This window comes from Eubalaena glacialis, chromosome 8 (genome assembly GCF_028564815.1).
Source record: "Eubalaena glacialis isolate mEubGla1 chromosome 8, mEubGla1.1.hap2.+ XY, whole genome shotgun sequence".
NCBI classification, from domain to species: Eukaryota; Metazoa; Chordata; class Mammalia; order Artiodactyla; family Balaenidae; genus Eubalaena; species Eubalaena glacialis.
Genome location: NC_083723.1, coordinates 3,543,348 through 3,566,566, shown reverse-complemented (window position 1 = coordinate 3,566,566; position 23,219 = coordinate 3,543,348).

Genomic DNA, 23,219 nt, shown 5'->3' with positions numbered 1-23,219 from the left:
TGTCATCCCAATGTTCATTACAGCACTATTTACAATAACTAGGACATGGAAACAACCTAAATGTCCATCGACAGATGAATGGATAAAGAAGATGTGCATTGTAAAGCAATTATACTTCAATAAAGATGTTTAAAAAAAAAAAAAGAAAAAAAAGAAGATGTGGTACATATATACAATGGACTATTACTCAGCCATAAAAAGAATGAAATGATGCCATTTGCAGCTACACGGTTGGACCTAGAAATGATCATACTAAGTGAAGTAAGTCAGAAAGGAGAAAGACAAATACAATATGACATCACTTATATGTAGAATTTAAAACACAACACAAATGTACTTCTATGAAACAGAAACAGACACACAGACATAGTGAACAGGCTTGTGCTTGCCAAGGGGGAGGGGGTGTGGAAGACGGGTGGATTGGGAGTTTGGGATTAGAAGATGCAAACTATTATATATAGGATGGATAAACAAGGTCCTACTGTATAGCACAGGGAAATATATTCAATATCTTGTAATAACCTATAATGGAAAAGAATCTGAAAAAGAATGTGTATATATATACGTATATATACACATACATATATGTGTATATATATATATATATATATAATCACTTTGCTGTACACCTAAAACAAATACAACTTTGTAAATGAACTATATTTCAATTTAAAAAAAATATTTGATTGTCACGTTCTTGACCTTCCTCATTAAGAAACCAAGCGTCACTAGTGTTCAAACTGAGCCCAAGTGCCTGTCTAATTAGGGCACAATCACCAGGCTATTTACAGGGAGATTTTATATATATATATACACATATACACACACACAGAAACACATACAACAGGAAGATATATAGGTATACGTGTGTGTATACATACATATAGACACATAGATAACATACAGGTACGTATATGTTACATATAGGGTATGAATGCACATATCGTAAAAATGGAATATACACTTGCTTAAAAACAATGGAAAGGTAAACTTACAGCCTAAGAAGCCTCCTGGGAAGAGCTCCCCAACAGAAGGAAGGAGACACCGTGGGCTGGGCTGACACAAAGGTGACAGGCCCCACAGCAGCACAATGTCACAGGCATGCACCTTGGACCTGGCCACCCTCCGCTAGGGAGGTGCCTCAGTCACATGGGAGCAGAGGGTGATGGGAGAGTGCACATGGCTCGGATGACAACAGCCAGCATCAGGGGCCCGAGAGGATGGCCTGGGTCCGGCCCAAGGATGCGGCACACCCACCAAAGGAAGAGTCCCTCTGGATGCGCAGTGTCTGCCCAGGATGGTCATCAAGTCAAAGAATCACACCCTTTTGTGTGAGAGAGGGGTGTGAACACCCACACATACATGTGTGCACACACTAGGCACTGTATGTTACAGGGACACACCCACACGCATGTTGCACTTACTCAAAAGCAATGGAAGAGAAGCCAAACTCAGGTCCAGCGCAGAGCATCCTTAAGGGAAGGGGGAGCACAGAAGACAGATTCTGAGCACGCCTCCTTTGAGTTTTAACTTTGGAATCATGCAAATATTTTACAAAACCAGAAAACAAAACTAAATATAAAGAAAGCAATCTCTGAAAATTGGAAAACCACCCCAAACAAATGGAAACTCACTGTAATTGTGATTGGTGGCATAACTATACTGAAAAGAATTATTTCAAATGACTAGAAAACACATTATTTTTGCAGCCTCAGTGGGTTTGAGCATAAGAATAAAAAGAACAACAAAAAACAGCTTCAACAACACTCACCAACTTTACTGTTAGCAGAAATGTTGATATTTTTATATTTTATATTCATAACTGTATATATTACATAGTAGGAGAAAACAATTAAGAAATTATATCAATATCATTAAAAACCAAAATTCAAGTGAAGATTCAATTATAAAATCAAAGAAGTAAAATGAAATCCTTGTGATGTTGGGTTTGAGTTGGAAATATCAGGAAGAACTCCTGAGTTTTTTTCTCCTTCTTTGCGTATTTCCTGGCTCTGTGTGAAAAGCCTGGAAGCGGTGACAACCCAGCATTCGTGAGCCCCTTGGGTGCCCAGATGGTCATCTAGAAATACCTTTCTCACCCACAGGAAACCCAGGGACCTGGGAGAAAGAAATGGGTGGTGCAGGAAATGTGTGAAAAAAGCCTGAGTGATCTCATTGCCTCAGAAAACAAAGATGTTATCAGATAAGTAGGGTCATGTCAAAGGACAGAGACGTTTCCCTGGAGGGGCTCCACTAAGAGACAATGTGAACCATCAAAAGGGATAATACCTGCAATGAATTGGAACACATCAACTAGGTAAAACTCATACTCAACACACACACACACACACACACCCTTATATATACACCTTGCTTGTTCCTGACTGGAGGCTGCTAGGGCAACAGTTCATCATTACAAAACTGGTAAAAAGAGTCAAGCAAGTATATTGTCTGTCCCAGACAAATTGTAGTTCAGGGTAACCAGATAATTGTGGAGGAAAAGTCATTCTGTATGGAAGGATGCCACATGATCATCCAGGATGAAATTTAGAATTTGAAACGTCACCCCTGTGAAACCCTTAGTGATGTAAACGATCTGGGGCCACAGTCATCCAGAGCTGCTCCACTCTGATGGAGAGGATGGTCAGGACCCTCATACTGCAAATCAGAGCGACACCTGAACCCACTGACCCTTCCCAACATCACCAAAGGGACAAGCAGAGCCTGTGCCTCCAGTGCAATGAGGACACAGCCCTGCCGATGACTCTGTCGCTGGAAGAATCAGCATCTACACACACCTGTAACCCTCACTGCATCTTTATGGGAAACAAGGCTCCAAAGGGCATTTTGCCTAAGATGGGGGGACCTGGGCTGGATCCTGACCCAAGCAAACCAAATGCACAGAGATTGTTGTGACACGAGAGAAAACTGAACATGGTGTGGATGTAAAATTGTATTAAGAAATTGCCATGAAGAACTTTAGGAGGTGCTGAGAATACACTGAAAGAAAGAAGATTTCTGTCTACTACAGATTTCTAGTAAGATATTGATTGGTGAGATTGATGAGATACCTCTGGGATTTTCTAGCAAAAAAAAAAATTGAGGATATCTGAAACAAAAATGGTAATAGTTGCTGCTGGGTATCATTAAAAATCTGCCAAAAATTAAAATTAAAAAAAAAAAATACAGAAAAGACAGCCTCAGAGGGAAATGTGTCTCTCACTGACATTGTCTTCTGGCCGAGACCCTGGACTTCTGGCCAAGGCCTTCAAGGCAGGGGCTTAAGATAAAGGGCAAAATCACACATGGGCACTTTTCTTACCGTCTCAGACACTGGGAGGTGCCCACGCTGGTTAGGAGGGGCAGGGCACTGTGTCACTTGGACATTCCTTCTCTTGGGACACTGGATAAAAACAGTTTTCTCACATGCACACTGGACAGGTGGACATCCGGGGCTACACAAAGTGGGCCAGAGGAGACCACACAAGACTTGGGCAGTAAGCGACCCTTGGCAGATGTCAGACACCCTCTGTGACAGCACAGAGATCGTGGTGACCACAGTGCTGTGGCACTGAGCCTATGTTGCTGGGAAATCAGAGGAAGGTTTCTGAAAGGGTGACGTGTAATATAACACCTGAAAGGTGAACAAGAGTTCCTCAGGACAGGAATGAGGGAGGAGGGTCTGGAGAGATGTGCCCAATGGAAAGCAGCTCGGGGTAGCTGGGTCATCTATTTTGAGGTGGAAAGTGACAAAAATCAAGGTTGAATATAAACTATAAAAGATTTTCCAGGTCATTCCCCCAAAATGTGAATTTTATAGAGACAACAATGCACAGTCAAGGAAGGTTTGTCATCAGGGGGATAGCAAAGAATCACACCTAAGAAAGATCATTTTTGCTGAAGTGTGGGCAACGGACAGCCTGGGGTGACGGCTGAGGCGGGGGGAGAGCATGGAAGCCGTGCAGGTGAGTGACCTTGGCGGGCGGTGATGGTGGCCAGGTCACAGGAGGAAGATGCAGCTAAGTGGACACAGGGGAGCCACAGGAATGCTGTACAGCTCACAGGAGCTCATCCCTTGAATCAGTTCTACGATGACGGATGAATTAGAGAAGAGAATTAATGTTACACGGATAGCTGCCGGTTACAGCATCAATGAACAAGAGGAGGCAACTCTGTAAGAAACAAAAGGTGACACTCTAAGAAAAAGCCTTCTGCACCAGCCCCATGCTACTTTCTTTGAGTGGCGTTGTTCTTCTTTCACCCTGATGAGCGTGAGTTAAGAAGCCTATGCTGACGATGATGCTGGTGGTGTCAGGAAAACAGAAGCCGTCCTCTTGCTCAAAACTAGATGTAGTCATTTTCACAATGTTGATTCTTCCAATCCAAGAACATGGTATATCTCTCCATCTGTTTGTATCATCTTTCATTTCTTTCATCAGTGTCTTATAGTTTTCTGCATACAGGTCTTTTGTCTCCTTAGGTAGGTTTATTCCCAGGTATTTTGTTCTTTTTGTTGCACTGGTAAATGGGAGTGTTTCCTTAATTTCTCTTTCAGATTTTTCATCATTAGTGTATAGGAATGCAAGAGATTTCTGTGCATTAATTTTGTATCCTGCTACTTTACCAAATTCATTGATTAGCTCTAGTAGTTTTCTGGTAGCGTCTTTAGGATTCTCTATGTATAGTATCATGTCATCTGCAAAGAGTGACAGCTTTACTTCTTCTTTTCTGATTTGGATTCCTTTTATTTCTTTTTCTTTTCTGATTGCTGTGGCTAAAACTTCCAAAATTATGTTGAATGATAGCGGTGAGAGTGGGCAAACTTGTCTTGTTCCTGATCTTAGTGGAAATGGTTTCAGTTTTTCACCACTGAGAACGATGTTGGCTGTGGGTTTGTCATATATGGCCTTTATTATGTTGAGGAAAGTTCCCTCTATGCCTACTTTCTGGAGGGTTTTTATCATCAATGGGTGTTGAATTCTGTCGAAAGCGTTCTCTGCACCTATTGAGATGATCATATGGTTTTTCTTCTTCAATTTGTTAATATGGTGTATCACACTGATTGATTTGCGTATACTGAAGAATCCTTGCATTCCTGGGATAAACCCCACTTGATCATGGTGTATGATCCTTTGAATGTGCTGTTGGATTCTGTTTGCGAGTATTTTGTTGAGGATTTTTGCATCTATGTTCATCAGTGATATTGGCCTGTAGTTTTCTTTCTTTGTGACACGTTTTTCTGGTTTTGGTATCAGGGTGATGGTGGCCTTGTATACCCTGAGAAAACCATAATTCAAAAAGATTCGTGTACCACAATGTTCATTACAGCTCTATTTACAATAGCCAGGACATGGAAGCAACCTAAGTGTCCATCGACAGATGAATGGATAAAGAAGATGTGACACATATATACAATGGAATATTACTCAGCCATAAAAAGAAATGAAATTGAGTTATTTGTAGTGAGGTGGATGGACCTAGAGTCTGTCATACAGACTGAGTGAAGTTAGTCAGAAAGAGAAAAACAAATACCATATGCTAACATATGTACGGAATCTAAAAAAAAATGGTTTTGAAGAACTTAGGGGCAGGACAGGAATAAAGATGAAGACATAGAGAATGGACTTGAGGACATGGGGAGGGGGAAGGTAAGCTGGGACGAAGTGAGATAGTGGCATGGACTTATATATACTACCAAATGTAAAATAGATAGCTAGTGGAAAGCAGCCACATAGCACAGGGAGATCAGCTCGGTGCTTTGTGACCACCTAGAGGGGTGGGAGAGGGAGGATGGGAGGGAGACGCAAGAGGGAGGAGATATGGGGATATATGTAAATGTATAGCTGATTCACTATGTTATAAAGCAGAAAGTAACACACCATTGTAAAGCAATTATACTCCAATAAAGATGTTAAAAAAAAAACTAGATGTGACCAAAGGCTGTTTATTCAAGGATATTCCATTTTACATCGATATACGTGTGACAACTGAAAGTACCCTTATTAAAGAAATCTCTCTAGTAGAAATACTTGTCCTTGCATTCTTAAAAGCCTCAGCCCCAAATCATCTTTTCTCATCAAACAAGTTGTTTTCAAAGCATGAGTTTTGATAAATGCCATGGCTCCAATCTTTACCCAGAGCAGTGGTTCTCAACCAGTGGCTACTTCAGTTCCCTGGGGGACAGTTGACAATGTTTAGAGACGCATTGAGTTGTCACAACTGGGGAGCAGGTATCCCTGGGACCTAGGATCCAGGGATGATGCTAGACATCCTACAATGTACACACCATCTCCCACAGCATAGACTTGCTCAGTCCACGGTATCGATGATGCTTGATGTTGAGAAACCCTGCCCTGGACCTTAGATTCCCTTCTGAGCTTAAGACTTGTGTAAACTGAGCCATCATCCCCATTTCACACATAAAGGAACTAAGACTCAATGAAATTGTTTATTTCACCCAGGGCTTCGTCACTGGTGAATTCTGGAGTTGAAGTCAGTTAAGGGACAGCTCCTTCCACACCATGCAGCCTCCCAACCCCCTCCAAAGGAGGGGGAGCTCTCCCACTGCCCCTCAATCACATCACCTAGGACAAAACAGCTTAATACAACTATTTGTTTTGCCTAATTGTTAAAACATAGCTGTTTAGTTTTGGTTTTAAGTTCTTTCCCCCAGCTTTTCAAAGTAGCAAAAGACCTTCCTATCGAAGTGTCCAGTGTATCTCCGGAAAGCTGGGCTCGTCTATAACCACGAGGCTCCCATCTTCCTCCCTGACCTGTCCACGTAGCTCGGCGGCTCTGTGAGGAGCGGGAACCCTTCCGAGGTCAGCTCTTGACCTAGTGTGCTAGGTCCCCAGGCCAAGATGATAATGCTTTTCTGCACACATCTTTTTATGAGGAACTTATCTTTGTATTTTACCTAAGACGCCCCCTGCCAGCTTGCTTCCAAGCTCCATTAGAAACCAGCGCACCTTTTGCAACGTTAATATTATCAAAGAAGGAAACTTGGAGGCACACATGTAATTAGTGAGTTGGTTCAGTACTCTTTGGCAGCGTTTCCCAAACTGCCCCTCCTGGGAAAGTACTTTGCTGGGAGAGGTTAGTAAGTGTGGCAGTAAAAAAGGGATTTCTCAGTCAAAAATTTGAGAAACACCAGAGATGAAACCCCCATCGTGAAAATTCAAAAAGCACATTAGCCGATGACAGTCTCTAAGAAGCCAAAGTAGAGAAGGATATAAGCCCTTTGAACTTTGTTTGACACAGACTCTCCCAGGTTTCTTTGATGTTCAAAACCATTTTTCACAAACCATCTATTAGCAACCAGCAGACCCATTGTTTCACAGAACATCAAAAATGCTACCCTGAGATGGAGGAGATTAAGCCATCCGTATGCCCATTTTACAGATGAGTAAATTAAGGCTCAGAGAAGCCACTTGACCAAACTCAATGTCACCTAAGAAATGCTGCTTGGATTCAAGGTTGGAACTCAGGGTTTCTGCATCCAAAAGTTCTCCCTTCTCTCTACCACAGTTTTTCATGGCCCATGAGTCAATTTTGCAAATTTTTCAGACATGAGGATTTGCCACAGAACCACGCAGTACCAGATCAGGCCTGGTTCCTGGGCCTTCAATCCTTCCACTCACAAAACCGGGACCCCTGGATAGCATCTCAGCCACCCCATAAATAACAGGCTCACTCTGGCTCACTTGACTCCTCCTAAGACAGACCAGAGAACCAGGAAACACTAGAGTCACACAAGGGCTCATCACCAAGTTGGGGATGCTGGCCTGGCCTTGGACTTCCTTTCCAGTTGTGACAACTGGGCTTCTGTACTCAGGTACCAGGGACAGGGCTCTGGCCTCAGAGCCTGGAGTGGATCCTGTACTGATGGCTGGTCCAGAACCCCAAATTCTTATGGAAAGGGTGCTCAGTCTTGCCCTTTCCAGGAACGCTGCCCAGACATCAGAGCTGAGACCCAGCTCGAGGACTTCACACCAGTGACCAGGCTGCAATCGCTCACCCCAGATTTCTTCAGCCATACTCTCCTATCAGCTGGACCGACCATCATGGACTCAAGGATGTCAGAGATCAAGAGCTTGTCCATGTAGTTAATTGCTACACCCTCCAGTTATTGTGTTCTCCTGCCCAACTAAATCTTCTTTCCACTTCCTCCAGGATAAGTTGTTTCCCTATTTCCTGACTCAACTGCAAAAACAAACCTGGTGCCTGCCAATAAAAAATCCACTCATCTGTTCAGTGAACAAGGTACCCAGAGCTAGTCTCTCCTTTAACAAGTGCTGAGTGGCTCCTCTGTCTCAGCACCGATCATTGGAGTGGGCGGGAGGGGTGGGGCAGAGGCCAGGACCAAGTGCCTGCTCTTATGAATTAACATCTAACATGAGCTGGAAGGGAAAACCATGCAGGGTGAGGGCAGAGAGAGTGACCAGGATGGATGGGCTATTTTATGGAGCCAGTGTTTTGAGCAGTAAAAAGATGTAATGTTTTTGAAGGGTCACTTTTTCTGATATGGACAGAAGGCCTGAGTGAGGAGAGGCCGCAGGAATCCAGGCAGGAGGAGGGGAGCTGGAGCAAGGCAGGTGACAAGAGGCCTTCGGATCCAGGGAAACCACGAGGGTCCTGGAGTCAGAACTTACGATGGGGAAGGATGAATGAATGGGTGATGTTGCCACACCTCAACCCAGGAAAGTCCAGCCAGGAAGATTGGGGATCCAGGGTTCAGAGAAGACTAGACGTCCAGGAGAAAATGCGGGGCATACTCAAGCTGTTAAAAGATAACCTGAGGCATATTCAAAATTTTAAGAGTTTATTTGAGCAAAAGTGGATTCGAATCAGGCAGCATCCAATCTAGCAGATAGGAGGGAGGTCTGAGCGGCTGTTGATTTTATAGACAGAAGGGGGCAGGGACAAGGAATTATACCTGGCAAAAACCTGGGTGGGTTCTGGCAAGGGGATGGTTCTTCCTTTAGGGGATGGCAGGGGCCTGTGAAGCAGGTGACCTCACCTGTGCTGATGGGGTGATTCCTGATTGGCCGGTTTAAGGTTCCGTTTCTGGGAGAGCCGAACTGCAATAAGTCTCAGTCTGGTAACTTGGGGCTTAGCATAAGTGACTCCATTTGGGGCCCGCTGTCTCGTTTTTAACAATCCCAGTTCAGAAGAGAAATTAAGTCAGGGCTAGAGACAGAATTTGGAGGTTCTGTGGGAAAGGCATCCTGGGGACTGGCCACTGTGATGCAGGGAGAGATGGAGGACGAAGAAGAGAGCTGACAGGTGAGACGTGAACCCAAGAAGTGTGAGTTCTCAGCAACTGACAGGTGATGGGAGAATAAGGAGCCACTCCAGGAGCCTGAGACGGAGCGGTCGAGCTGCCAGGAGACAGCTCGGGGGAATCCAGGGGAGGGGAATGAGCGGCGCTGAGCGGGTCTTCCGATTCCTTGTCGATAGTGACGGGGACAAAGCAGGAGCCCAGTGGAGTCAAGAGAGAATGGGCGTTGAGGAGGAAAATACAGGAAAATTTTCCTGGGAACTGCTGAAACTGAAGGGAAACAGAAAGGCAGGGAGTTCACAGCTGTCTGTGCGCCTTTCTGGGGTTGGGTCGGGGGGGGGGGGCATGTGTCCATGCAGGAGCCAGAGTGGGGTCATTAGCAGACTCATGCTCTCATCAGCCAGGAATTTGGTACCCAGAGCATCGGGGCAGTGGTGGGCTTTCCATAGGGAGGGAACCCATGTGGTCACTGTTGAGACAGGCTGGAGCCTGGGACCTGGGACCCTTTGCTGCAGTGCTTGCACCTGAACAGACATTTCCCTGAGCAACAAAATACAAAGAAACTCTAAGGGATTAAAAATAACTGCATGGGGCGCATTCCCTGGTGGCGCAGTGGTTGAGAGTCTGCCTGACAATGCAGGGGACACGGGTTCGAGCCCTGGTCTGGGAAGATCCCACATGCCACGGAGCAACTGGGCCCGTGAGCCACAACTACTGAGCCTGCGCGTCTGGAGCCTGTGCTCCGCAACAAGAGAGGCCGCGATAGTGAGAGGCCCGCGCACCGCGATGAAGAGTGGCCCCCGCTTGCCACAACTAGAGAAAGCCCTCGCACAGAGGCGAAGACCCAACACAGCCAAAAATAAATAAATAAATAATTCCCATTTAAAAAAAAAAAAAGTCATGTTCCTTGCTTTAAAAAAAAAAAAAAATAACCGCATGCATGCACAGTTGGGGCCAGCTATGGACAAAAGATACAAAAAGACCAAAAAAAAACTCAACTGCTGCTTCTGAAAAGCTGGGAGCAAAATCAGGGTGTGGGGAGCAAAAGCAGGGCACTGCGCATGCCCCCTGCACACAACACCACCTAAGGGGTGGGCAAAACACCTAAGCCACCCCTCTGGCCAGAGCCCTGGACACACCTCTACCCTCTCCCCATATAGGGAACAATTGGGAACCTGTTACTTGTTCTCACTCCCCCCACCCGTGGCAGCAGGGGCCCCAGTAAACCTTGCCTGAGTTTCTTGTCTGGCCTCTGATCAATTTCTATTGCTTAAGGAGGCCCAGAGCGCTGGTCGGTAACACTGTGACCCGAGGGAAAAGGGGCCAGAGGCAGAGGGACAGACCCCGTGGTGAGCAGATGAAGAGCCCTCTTCCAGCTGACTTTATTTTCTTGTGTAGTGAGGACTGGCTGGAGGTGTGACACAAAAGAGGCTTGAAGCCCTCCCCTCAGGGCTGAATGGGCCGTGGGTAACCCGCCCAGGGAGATGGAGGGGGTGGCCGCCGGTGCTGAGCGCACCAACCCTTTTGGAAGAGATGGAACAAGGCACAGGTCTCTCCGTGACTTCAAGAGCATTTTTACCCTAAATGCAAAAAAATACACAAAAGCAACAAGGAAAGATCTTAAGGCCAAAACATTCGAATTTGTGACAGTGAAGATAAACTCTCTCTGGGTGCATTTCCAATAGATGCCAACCGAGCAAATAGAAAGGAAACAAAAACAGCAAATATTTGGCAAATCAAAAGACAACCTAGTCCTATTTCAGTCTTAATAGCCACCCATTCCTTCTGCGTTCCTTTATCTTTTTCGAAGGTTTTGCAAAGAAGACCCTATATCCGGCGTTTTGTTACATTATGACTACAGCTATTCAAGGTGACATGCAAGACAGCAAGGCATTATAAACACTTAAAAATATGCATCGGTAGCAGATGAAAGGAAGTCATTTCATTCTTTTCCAGCCTCACAAGAAAGGAGGCACTTGGTTAAAACGGTCATTCTATCACCAAGGAAACAATAACCTCAGACTTTCTAACGTGTACCTGCCTCTCTTCCCAGAGCTCAGAGCACTTGCCCACGTGGTCTAATTTATCAGTGAAATAAGGCAGGAAGGGAAGTTTCAAGTCTGTTTTGCAGATGGAAAATGCATAATGCGAAAGGGCTGGTGTCATTAAACGGCCTCTAACTCAGCAACACAGGACGTAAATGCCTGCAGAAGTGGGATTTTGAATCCAAAACAAACAAAATGAAACGGTCTTTAGTTGGAAACCAATCTTTCACTAGCCATTTAAAATACATATTTCTGTTTTCTTCCAATCTAGATAAGTATTCATATTTTATATTAATCAGGTCGTTTTATTTCCTTATCAATCACAGTTCTCTACATTCCAGAATTTCCTTGACGTGATAGACCAACACCATAGAGAAACGGTGATTGTGACGTGCCTGAAAGAAGTAGGTCCCCAATTCAAAAAGCAATTATTCTCATTGACATCTTATTTGGCAGGAAGCCAGGAGATGGGCTCTTGTCTGCATTAAGAGTCCCTGGTAATGACAGGGCCGAGGGAGAGGATGGTCCCCCCCACCTCCCCGGGGCATCAGCAGCTTGAGCCTGGCCCAGGCAAGACAGCCGGCTGCGACTTCAGACCAACCTTGGCTCTCAAGTCCCCGGTTCCTGACTATAAACTGAACGTGTGCCTTCAGATCCAGTGTGGTCAGATCTGCCCATTTTTTGAGAGAGAAAAAAGGGAGGAATTCAGGATTACTACGTGAAATCTCTAAGTTTGTAAATACTATCAACAATTTCCATTCCTTTTCAGTTCACTAAAAAGTTCAGCGTGGGCTAAATGGAACGCGTCTGCAGGCGGAATCTCATGGGGCGCCCAGCTTGCCGACTCTGTGTTAGATCAATGTCCAGCTCCGACACTGAGGCTCGTCAAGGTGGTGGTTTTGTTCTAGAATCAGACTCTGGTAAAGGGAGCGATGGGGCCCCCTGATGTGGCATGAGGTGGGACCGGAGAGCTGGCTCCATGGTGAGGCCATGTCACCTGCCACACTGCCACCTGGATTTCAGTGGGCATCACCGTCCCAGGTGGTCTCTGCCCTGAGTGCTGGGGTGGGAGAACCACGCAGAAAAGGAGCCTCGATGGCTCAGATGAATATACTTCCTTTACCTGGTGTTTCAGTTCAGTCCCCTGGCTCGGGCCAAGCTGGCTCCAGCTCGATGGTTTACTACAAACGTCTCCACAACTCTGCTCCACTATAGAAATGCAAAGGGCACGGAACCTCCACGGGGGGCAAAAGTATCCAAAGCCAGATGGGACCCCTGCAGCCCCAGCCTACAAGAATGGTCCACCTCATATTGTCACACGGATGAAAACGTAGACTCAGAGCAGACCCACCCTCTCGGGTTCAGTTTTGCGGACCGCCCCCTGGGCGTGGCTCCGCCCATGTCTGAGTGTCATTAACGCCTTCCTTCCTTCACTTACACAGCCCGGGCCAGCCTCACGGCCGGCGCTCAGAAGGGCCCACGCTCTGTTTACTGTTCTGCTGGCACCAGCTTGAAACTGAGTAATTTTACCTTCGAACCTGTTTTTTGTAGGTGAAATCCGCTGGGGGATTAAATAAGCTCATGAGCAGAGAAGATATGAGAAAGGAACAGGCTTCTATGTCTGACCGTTTCACTGCACTTAGCCCTTCCTTTTGAGCAGGACCCACATTTACATTCTGCACTGGCCCAAAAATTAGGGACCAGGTTCCACTTGCAGAAACCGCCTTGTGACGTTGGTCTCTCTTTATAAACACCTACACAGCCTTTGGGCAGTGCCCGCCATTCAACTGTAATTTTACATCCTCCTCCTTGAAAGTGTACGTCTCTCTAAAAGACCATTTTAAACCCGAGCTCCCTTACAGCTTTGCTCCGTTCAGGCTCAGAAGGTCTCCATCCTCCCTCCCCCCACCCACCACTGTGTCCTTCACCTGTCCCTGCCCTGGTCAGCAAGACACATCAGGGAGTGAAATAGGAGGGGTGGGAGACACAGGGATCCTGGCCATTGGGCAGGATTCAGCTGTCTCTGAAGTTCCTTTTCTTTTCAGAGCCCAGTCCAGAGTGAGTCGCAGCAAACTTTTATTCCACGGGCTTCTCAGGTTCCTCCTAGGGCACCTCCACACGGGTGTGCGGACGTCTCGGTGGTACCCTTGTTTCCTCCAGAGTTCCCTGCGCTGTGTTCTCTGTGTCCAGAGCGGCCTGCACTATTTCTGTTTCCTTTGCATCTCTCAGGAGTCCTGTCCAGGAGCCCGAGGTGTGCGGACAGCCCTCCACGTGGCCCTGTCCTCACGCTCTCCATCCGTGGTTGAGACAGACACACGGTTGGTGAAGAGCCCAATTCAACTCTTGTGTAAGTCAGTAAGTAGATAGATAGATGATAGATAGATAGATGACAGATAGATAGTTAGATATAGAGAGATAGATTAGATAGATAGATCGATAAAGTTAAATGGGAGAAGAAATTTTTTTTAAAAAAAGCCCTGAAGTGACCCCTGCCACCGCACGCCCAGCCATTTCAGTAAGGAGCACTGATCCTACAGCACGTGGACCCAGGAGGTGCTCCACCAAAGAGCCTCGGGGAGCTTGGGACCCTGAAGGTGTGTACAACCTCTGGAATGTATGTGTGTGTGTGTGCGCGCATACGCATTTTTCTAGAATCTGATATTACTGAATACCAGGAACGTTCCAGGCCCGGGGCTGTGCGCTGCCCACGCAGAAAATAAAGGGTGAGCACCAGCATCAATAAACACCTGCTGACCCAGCCAAGAGGTGGAGAAATCTGGGGACCGAGCCCAGGGCTCTTCAGGAAGACCCTGACTGCTCGGGGATTTTCAAGAAGCCTCTTATCAGCAGTCCCACGGTTGTGGGAAGGAAAGCTCCATAACTTCTCTCAGGCTGTTTCCCATCAGTTAAGTGGGATATTAACAAGCATCATAGCCCCCTTGCCTTCCTCCTAGTGAGCTAGCTTCACGCCTGTGATCTCCTGAGCCCTGCGATCTCCAGCCGTCCTAGGGGTGACCTTCCTAGGAAAGCACTGAGGGATGAAATCCTCTAGCCAAGTCCAGCTGCATTTCAGCCAGCAGCGTAGGTGCCTTGTAAGCAGGGCTGCTTCCCCAGAGCCACGCAGGGCTCCTCCCTCGGGCAGAATCCCTGGGTCCTACCTGCGCTCCCCAGACCCCCGGCATCACCTGGAAACTTGCCAGAAACACTAATTCCAGGGGCCCAGCTCCGACCAACAGAAACAGAAGCCTGGGGGCTGAGCGTAGAAGTCTTGATTTGAGCAAGTTCTTTCCGCAATGCTGACATTTGAGGCTCAAACCACGGTTCTGATAAATCTCCTCGCCTCACCCTGCACATTCTTTGTCTTCCCTCGGGGTTCAGTCAGTACCGCCTTGTTGGAGGCCATCTAGACCCCCCCAGCCCTCTCGACACGCGGAAATCAACCTCTCCCCAAAGCTTCCACTCGGCTCTGAGACCTGAGGATGAGAAAACAGTCAGCGCTTATGAACTGCTTCGTGCGGACCACGCCCCTCGTTCTCAGGGATCCTGTTTCATTTATCCGCCTCACCTTGGTTCAGGAAGGATCTGACACAGCTTACAACGATTTCCATAGTAAACGAGAAAATACAGGTTAGAAATTAGGTGCAAAGAGGAGGATAGAAGCAAGAGTAAGACAGTAGGCTGGAGTTGAAACAGTTGCACACCCAGCAGTACCTGTGGCTGTGAGCAGCCGAAGTGCCTGGTCCTCATGTCCTGCAAGTGCCCGGCGTGAGGAGGGGTACAGTGATAGGATTGCCAGGGTCTGTCAGATGCTGACATCACACCCTGGAGAATCCCCTCTGTGGCTCTGGTGAGAGAACACCGTGCAAAATAGTTCACCCTCCTGCCTGTCCTGTGCCTTCACCGCCCAGTTACTGATTTATGCTCTTTCACACTCTTATCTGAAAATATTAAAATGAGAATAACAAAGTGAGTGGATTTTCTTTTCTCTGCTCCCTGCATAATTCCGTATACCTCTTTTTCTAAAATTCCAGGTTTTAACCTGAAAGTAGATTTTTCAAAATGTACTTCCCGGGACATATATTTTCAGGTGGAGCCTAAGTTCAGTCTAGACAACGAACGCATTGGGCATTTGATGAGGAGGCTTTCAGGATTTACGCTTTGTAAGCAAGATGTTCTCTTATTTATAATGCGTGTGGATATTTTTCTCATACATTATTTCAGTAAAATACACTGTAAAGGGGAAATAATGGAACCCAAGAGATAAAATATGCCCTCTAAGAACCTGCATGTTAAACGTGGATCTGTACATGTTTGGGTCTTTATTTAAGTGGATTCTTTCAGGATGATGCATCTCCAAAGCTTCAGTGCTATTTTCTTCTCTCTAATTCCCATGCTTCCTTTGCGGTAACTCAACCCCCATACTGTAATACGTATACACAATCCACACCTGGAATGGGGTTACGGTACTCATGGCAGGTTTCCAGAAACCAGATAATAAATAAGTGAAGGAATTAATGAATTAAAGATTATTAGTAGGTATCACTTAGAATCATTTTCCTTTATTTTTTGCTTCTTATGTACATTAACTTTTTAGCCCCCAGAGTTAAGTAGGTCCAATAGGGCATCTACTAAAGAGAATAAGCCTGAAAAATAGAGAAGCAGAAATCACTTTAATGCTCAGTTTACCCACTCCAGAGAAGGAAAGAAAAGAAGATACTAATCCTTTTTAAGGTTATGTCCGAATAACGGCCTCCGTGTGAAGATCTGCAGCCCCGTGGAGCCTCACCCAGGGACGAACACAAATTTCACCAAACATCCTTCATACAATCAGACTTCCAATTCTTGTGGTTTAGGAAAAGATATTTTTGTTGAACAAGCGATTAAGTATTTCCAAGTGAAACACTTCTTGAAAACATAATTGTGCCGTGTCCAGGTTTGGGGAAGCCTTTTCAGGATTTCTGTGGTTCAGCAGTGACACCCAGTGGCTAGAGGCACATGTAGGCTGCAGGAATCTCTCCTTTACCCCGTATTAGTGAGAGGAATCATGAAGGGTGAGGATCAAAGACTCCATGGGGAAGAAGGTGACAACTGCAGGATGGGTAGCAACGTGGGGGGCATAGGGACACTCTGGCCTGAGGACACCGGCGTGGGCTTAGTCCATCCCATTGCCAACTTCCCCAGCAAGATCTGGAGAGCGTGGTGCCACAGGAATGATGCTTGCCAACTGGGTATAGATGGGACCGTGGCAGGTTGTCAGTGCTGGACCAAACCGCAGCGGTCACCAGGGCAAAGTGAGGTCACGTGACACACACACCGAATCAGTCAACGATTCCATGGAGCTGGCACAGAAACACAGGTCTCCTAGGCCAGCCGTTTCTCTCCATGACATCAAACACATGACAATAAATTGGAGGGAAGATGAAGGAGTGTGTGGGAAGACGTAAGAGCTTGCGCTGATCTTTATGGGATTTTAAACTAATATTGAAATACTTCACACTGAGAACTAGTGCAGTCTTACCTGTAAATCACAACAACTTGGAGATAAAATCAAGTGCAAGGAATGGTTTGCTCCTACACTAAAGCGAGGGTAGCGGCCTGACATTTGGGGCAAACGCTCAGGGGGCTCTGGAAACTCTCAACAGCAGCTGCTATTTGAGGATAAGCTGTTCTTCCTCGGGAAGATGGACCCCTGACTCAGACTCAGAAGCGTGGAGCCTCTGCTCCAGCCCCAGGACCTGTTCACCGCTCCACACCTCCTCTTAACTTTCAAAAGATGGCCTGATTTTTTAATCTGTAAAAGGCGAGGCATTGCAGGGAGTGTCGATGTGAGTTCTACTGCCTATTAATTGTGTAAGTTTAGTCAACTACCTCAAACCTTCTGAAACCCAGTTTCCTAATACGTATTTTAAGATAATAATAATACTTACCTCAAAAAGCGATGCTACACCTAATGATATAAGCAAATTTAAAGTGCCCAGCACTTAATACAGAATTATTTTTATTCCGACATTTTATTACAAAACTTTTCAAACATATGGAAAAGCTGAAAGCATTTCACAGTGAACACCCATATTGATCATCATCTAGAGTCTACAATTCACATTTCACTGTGCTTGCTTTATCACTTACCTCTCCATTGATCACTCCCCTACCCACACACCAATCCATCTTATTATTTTTTGATGCATTTAAAAGAAGCAGACTTCAGTCCATTTCCAAATGTCATTCATTAGAGTGCAATATTTGTCTGTGGCCCCGTTTTATTCTGTGGAGGTAAAGTTCACACACAGTGAAATGCACAAATCCTAAGTATATCATTTAATGGGTTCTAATAAATGCTCACCCCCCTGAGCCCAAGCCCCAGTCATGATATGGAATATTACCATCACCCCAGAAGATTCCCTCATGACGCATTCCAGTAAATCCCTGACCCGCCTTCAAGATGCAACTGCTCTTCTCATTTTCTTGGCCATACATTAGCCTTGCTCCCATCCAAAACTGACCCAAGGCGATCCAGAACCTGTGTCACATAACTAAAGATCTCGTTTCCAGGTGACTTTCATATAATAACAAAGAGTCAAAGGGTTTTATCCCCAAATCTATGCATTTTTCATTATTGTTTGCATCTTGGTTCCTAAGAAACGTTGCATCAATAAAATGACAAAATACATTTGGAACAATCAACCGCAGAATCATTTTGCACCAGCAGTGAAAATTCTCACCACAAGATGGCAGCAGCAGCCCATGATGTCGCTCCACACCTGCCACTGTGATCCACCAGCTTTAGGATTATCAGGCTTCCACTCCGTACTCACAAAGCACACTTCTGTTAGGAACAAGGGGCCAACAACGATGAATAGCACCTGTACTTAGGGATGACATTTCTAAACAGGTAAATTAAGGGGAACCAAGAAATCCACAAATGAGGCTGATTAACATATGAGATACCCCTGAGACCAGGCCTCTGGTTACCCCTGGGTCTCTTTGGTCAGCTTCAGGTGGGGCGTGTAGATGTGTTGATCAAAGCTGCCAATGACACAAATCCAAGCACTGATTATAGAACTCCAGTTACAGAATCAGTTGCCAAAAGCTGTCGATGTTTAACAGGGATGAAAGAAAAGATCTTCACTGAAGCATCACAGCATCGGTACCAGATGGTGGCCTGCAAACTACCTCTTCATCCTGGCTCTCAAATTCCAATTTGAACTGACAAAGGGATGCGAAGGGCTGAGAAACTGCTTCTGGACTGGAGAGAGAGCCACCTCCAAAAACACTGAAGAATAATTTAGAGCAGGAAGGTCCTAGGGGCCAATGCAACACTCCCTAAATTTGTAATAAAGTTTGCAGTGTTTTGGAAACCAAGAAAAGGTCATGCCAGTAGCCGACTGCACGACTGCAGAGGAAAGAACTTGAAGAACTAGAGCAAAGAGAATCTACGGAGCGGCCAATGCTGGCTCGGATGTAGAAGGCCTGTCAATGGTCACTACCAGTGTGAGTAGCATCTTTTCCCCTTCAGTCTGTTGCCTCCCCTTTCCCTGATATGTTCACGGCAGAGACAACCACATTCGGGAGGTAATGTTAAGGAGGAGAATCCATGTGACAGACGATGGTGAGAACTTTGCAAAGTGTGGGACTAGTCACACTCGAGGCTCGCACCACGATTGGGGTATTAAAAAGAGACGATTTCCTGAGGTGCTTAGACACATAACAATAACACACAGGAACGAGGTTCTTATATTCTTCTACTTATAAAATCCATCAGATGATGATGTATTACATATTGGAATCATCTTGCCCAAGCCTTCTTAGAGAGCAAGTCTGTTGAAACTGAAGTCCATTCAAACTAGCTTGTTCATCCAAAGCCCTGGGGGAGACACATCTCAGCACAAGTCCCCTTTCACTGATGGATAAAAACCCTAATTGCTTGCAGCAAGCGATGAGCTTACCTTAACACAGTCAATAATGTTGAAATTACTTTGATTCCTTGGGCTGACAAGATGCACATATTAAAGATCGCCGTAATTAAATATACAACGTCAAGTCAAATAATCATTTGAACGAACAGGGAGCGGTGAGGACCGCTGGCCCTCATCAAACCCTTCCAACTCCGACAGTTCATTAATGAAGACAAGGAACAAACAGATTCAGGGGTAGACAAATGGAATATGTTGGGTTTAGGGCAGAAATCTTTGGAAAGGTGAGAGTTTTCTTCCGCTCTTGTGGAAAACCTCTCTCACTGTGATTTTCACTGCAGCTCGTGACGGTGTGGATTCCTCTGGGAAGTTGGCCGGATTTCCTGGTCTCTCCTCGGCAAGGACCAACACAGGGGTGGCATCTCATGGTACCTGCAGCCTGGGAGGGGGGTCAGCGCCCACCTCGCAGATGAGGAAACGGAGCCCCAGGAGGCTCCTCCAGCCAGGGGTCCTGATGCCTGACACCGGGCAGGGGACACATCTGCAGTCCCAACTCCCTGACGGTAAGAAAGCCCAGGCTGAATGGGAACAGATCTCTCTAAACCACACAGCCCACAGAAGGGCCCCAGGCACTTCTTAACTTCAGCTCCCAACCGTGTTGTCTTTTTCCCACGAGGTATTACCATCCTTAAACATACTGTGCTCCACTTCTTCCTCTGTACGTCGTATTTTTCATGTGCAAAGTATTCTGCGACTATTATAATAAAATTACCTCCTTTGTTAGGGCTCAAAGTCCCTGCTTTCTCCCTTAAAGTTTCTTGATAATTTTATCTACTCTCCCTTTTCTTCAGCCCTGGAAGGGACTCCTTGTGAGCCCGGCCCCTGCCGGCCAGCACACTGCACCCACCTCCTCCCGCCAGGCTCGCATCGGCTCCCTTCAGCACCACCCCACCCAACAGCCTGCCATCTCTGTCCTGCTCGCCCACCCCGCCCCAGCCTCTGCCCAGCTCTGCCTTGGCAGGCTGGCCCCGCAAACCTGATTCCTCCTCCTGGGCCTCACCTAGACTACATTTTTCTCCCCCTTTGCATTTAGGGGGCGCGGGCCTGTCCCCAGCTGGCAAGGAGCAGGGTGCTGTAGGATTTGCAGTGAAGACGTGTGCGGCTCCCCAGCCCCGACTTGCCCTCCTGGGGTGGGCGCAGGGCAGGACTTCAAGCACCTCCCGATGGCTCTAGGGGGATGGGGGGTGCTGGTTCCAGCCATCAACCCCTTCTGGATGGGACACTGCACTTCCCTCTGTCTCCTCTTTCCTCTTCCTATTGGCTCTTCCTCGGGACACACAAACTTATCAACATCTTTGCATCCTAAGGAGAAACCATCTCCTCTGGATCCTTATTTTCCCTCAAGTTTCTGACTCGCTTTTCTTCATTGTCACCGTGAATAAGTTCCGAGAAATACCCTCCAAGCAGCTACTTCTGTTGGTTGCCTCCTTAACCCTTTGCTGTCTGGCTTCCATCCAACCCCCTGATGGAGACCCCATAACTGCTCTTTCCAGGGTCTTCAGTGGCCAGGAGTGCCCTCCAGCCCTGCTCTTTCTGACCTGCCTGTCACATCGCACAAGGTCCACCAACCCTTCCCTGAAACGCACGAGGTTCTTCAAACCTCACCCGCTCTTGAAATCTCCTGTTCTCTGCGACAGCTTTCTTCTGTCTCATTTTTTTCTCCCTCCTCTACGACTTGAAACTTTGAATTCAGATAGACACGGCTCAAGTCCTGGATCCTCCCGGATTTGTTTGACCTTCAGCAAGGTACTCAAATTCTCCGAGCCTCCGTTTCTTCACCTGTAAACTGGGAAAGATAAGGGAACAAGGATAAAGCCGTCAATGAGGAAACAAGCAGAATGTGTAGCAGAAGGTACGCGTAATAAGAAGTTAATTTCTGGCCTATCCATTCCACCTCCACCTCTGTGTCCCACAGAGACCCGGCACAGCGACATTTAGTAAATACGTGTGAACCCACGTGGAATCAGGGGTCCTGCATGATGACCAGCTTCTGGCGGATGAGTAGCTTGGCTGAAAGTGGAGAGAACAAAGTACCACTGTGGGAGCCAAGCTTCTCACCAGGCAAATTCCTTGCAGATTTCTCATCTCTAACCTTTCTTCCTTTGCACCACCCTGCCATCCCCCCAGACAGTGTCTGCAATCCTATGTGTTAGCAGGCGATGGAATCCACAGACATGGGAGCTCAAATGAGCTTTTCAAAAATAGCAGACAGCTCAGATGTGCATGCCAGGGCTAAAGAGGGAACATTTTGTTGGTCCTGCTTGCAAAAGACAAACAACAACAAAAAACAGTTTTAATGAACATTATATTCTTGTATAAACGGTATAAAGTTGATAATGTTACCATATTCAGAATTTATAAGTTGTTTTCCTTTGACACAGAATTTACAACCTTGTGTTTAAACCACCAAATAGCCTTGATATTTTGTTCTGGCTTGTAGTATATTCTTAGAATTAAGACAGCATCGCAAATTCTTAGAAATCAGGACCACAAACGAGACTGTTCTTAAAAGCTAATTCTGGAAGAAGAAATGACTCATTCCAAGATTCACCTTTCATGTTTCTCAAAGTTCAAAACTTGTTTAGTAGCACTACTAACACAAGGAAAGTTGTGTTCATTTCCAATAAATGTCAATATTCTCCATTGAAGAACTTGTCCATCTTTAAAATCCTTTTTGAGTTTTATTACACAACAGATGTAGAAGCACCCTGGGGCACTAATAAAAATAACTGTTAACAGCTTTATTGATATATAATTCACATGTCATAAACGTCCCCATTTAAAGTGTACAGTTCAACGGTCCTTAGTATATCCACAGTTATGCAACCATCACCACAATCTGATTTTAGAACATTTCATTCACCCCAAAATGAGACCCATTAGCATTCACTCCCTGTTATAGGTTAAACCATGTCCCCCAAAAATCATGTGTGGAAGCCCTAATCCCCAGTACTTCAGAACGTGACCTTATTTGGAAATAGGGTCTTCACAGTTGTAATTAATTAAACTGAGATATTGTCGTATGTCTGAGCCCTAATCCAACATGACTGGTGTTCTTATACAAAGGGGAAATTTGGACCCAGGCACACACACACAGAGAACCACGTGAAGATGAAGGCAGAGATGGGCGTGATGCTTCCACAGGCAAAGGGATGTCAAAGGTCGCCAGCAAACCACCAGAGACTAGGTCAAGGGCATGAGACAGACGTTCCAGCACAGCCCTCAGAAGGCAGCAATTCTGCCAACAACTTGAAGTCAGACTTCTAGCCTCCAGAACCATGAGACAATAAATTTCTGTTTCTTTTAAGACACTCAGTTTCTGGTACTTTGTTATAGCAGCCCTAGCAAACTAATACCATCCTCTTTCTGCCTGTACCCCATCCCCACACCAACCCCTGGCAACCCCTAATCTACTTTCTGTCTGTAGATTTGCCTATTCTGGACATTTTGTATAAATGGAACTACATACTATGTCGTCTTTTGGGACTGGCCTCTTTAGCACAATGTTTTATATTATTTAGTATAATATTTTCAATCATCATGAATGCTGCAGCACTTCCGTCTTTTTCACTGCCAGATTGTATTCCATTGTATGGATATGCCCACTTTGTTTATGCATTTATCAGTTGATAGACATTTAAGTTGTTTTCACATTTTGGCTATTATGAATCAAACTGCTATGATCATTCATGAACAAGTTTTTTGTGTGGACATATGTTTTCATTTGTCTTGAGTATATATCTAGGAGTGGAATTTCTGGGCCATATGCTAACTCTTAATATTTTGAGGAACTGCCTAACTATTTTCCGAAGTAGCTGCACAAAGTTTCCAATTTTTTTCACACCCTCGTCAACATTTCTTATTATCTGTCTTTTATATTTTAGCCATCCTAGTGCATGTGAAGTGGGATCATTGTAGTTT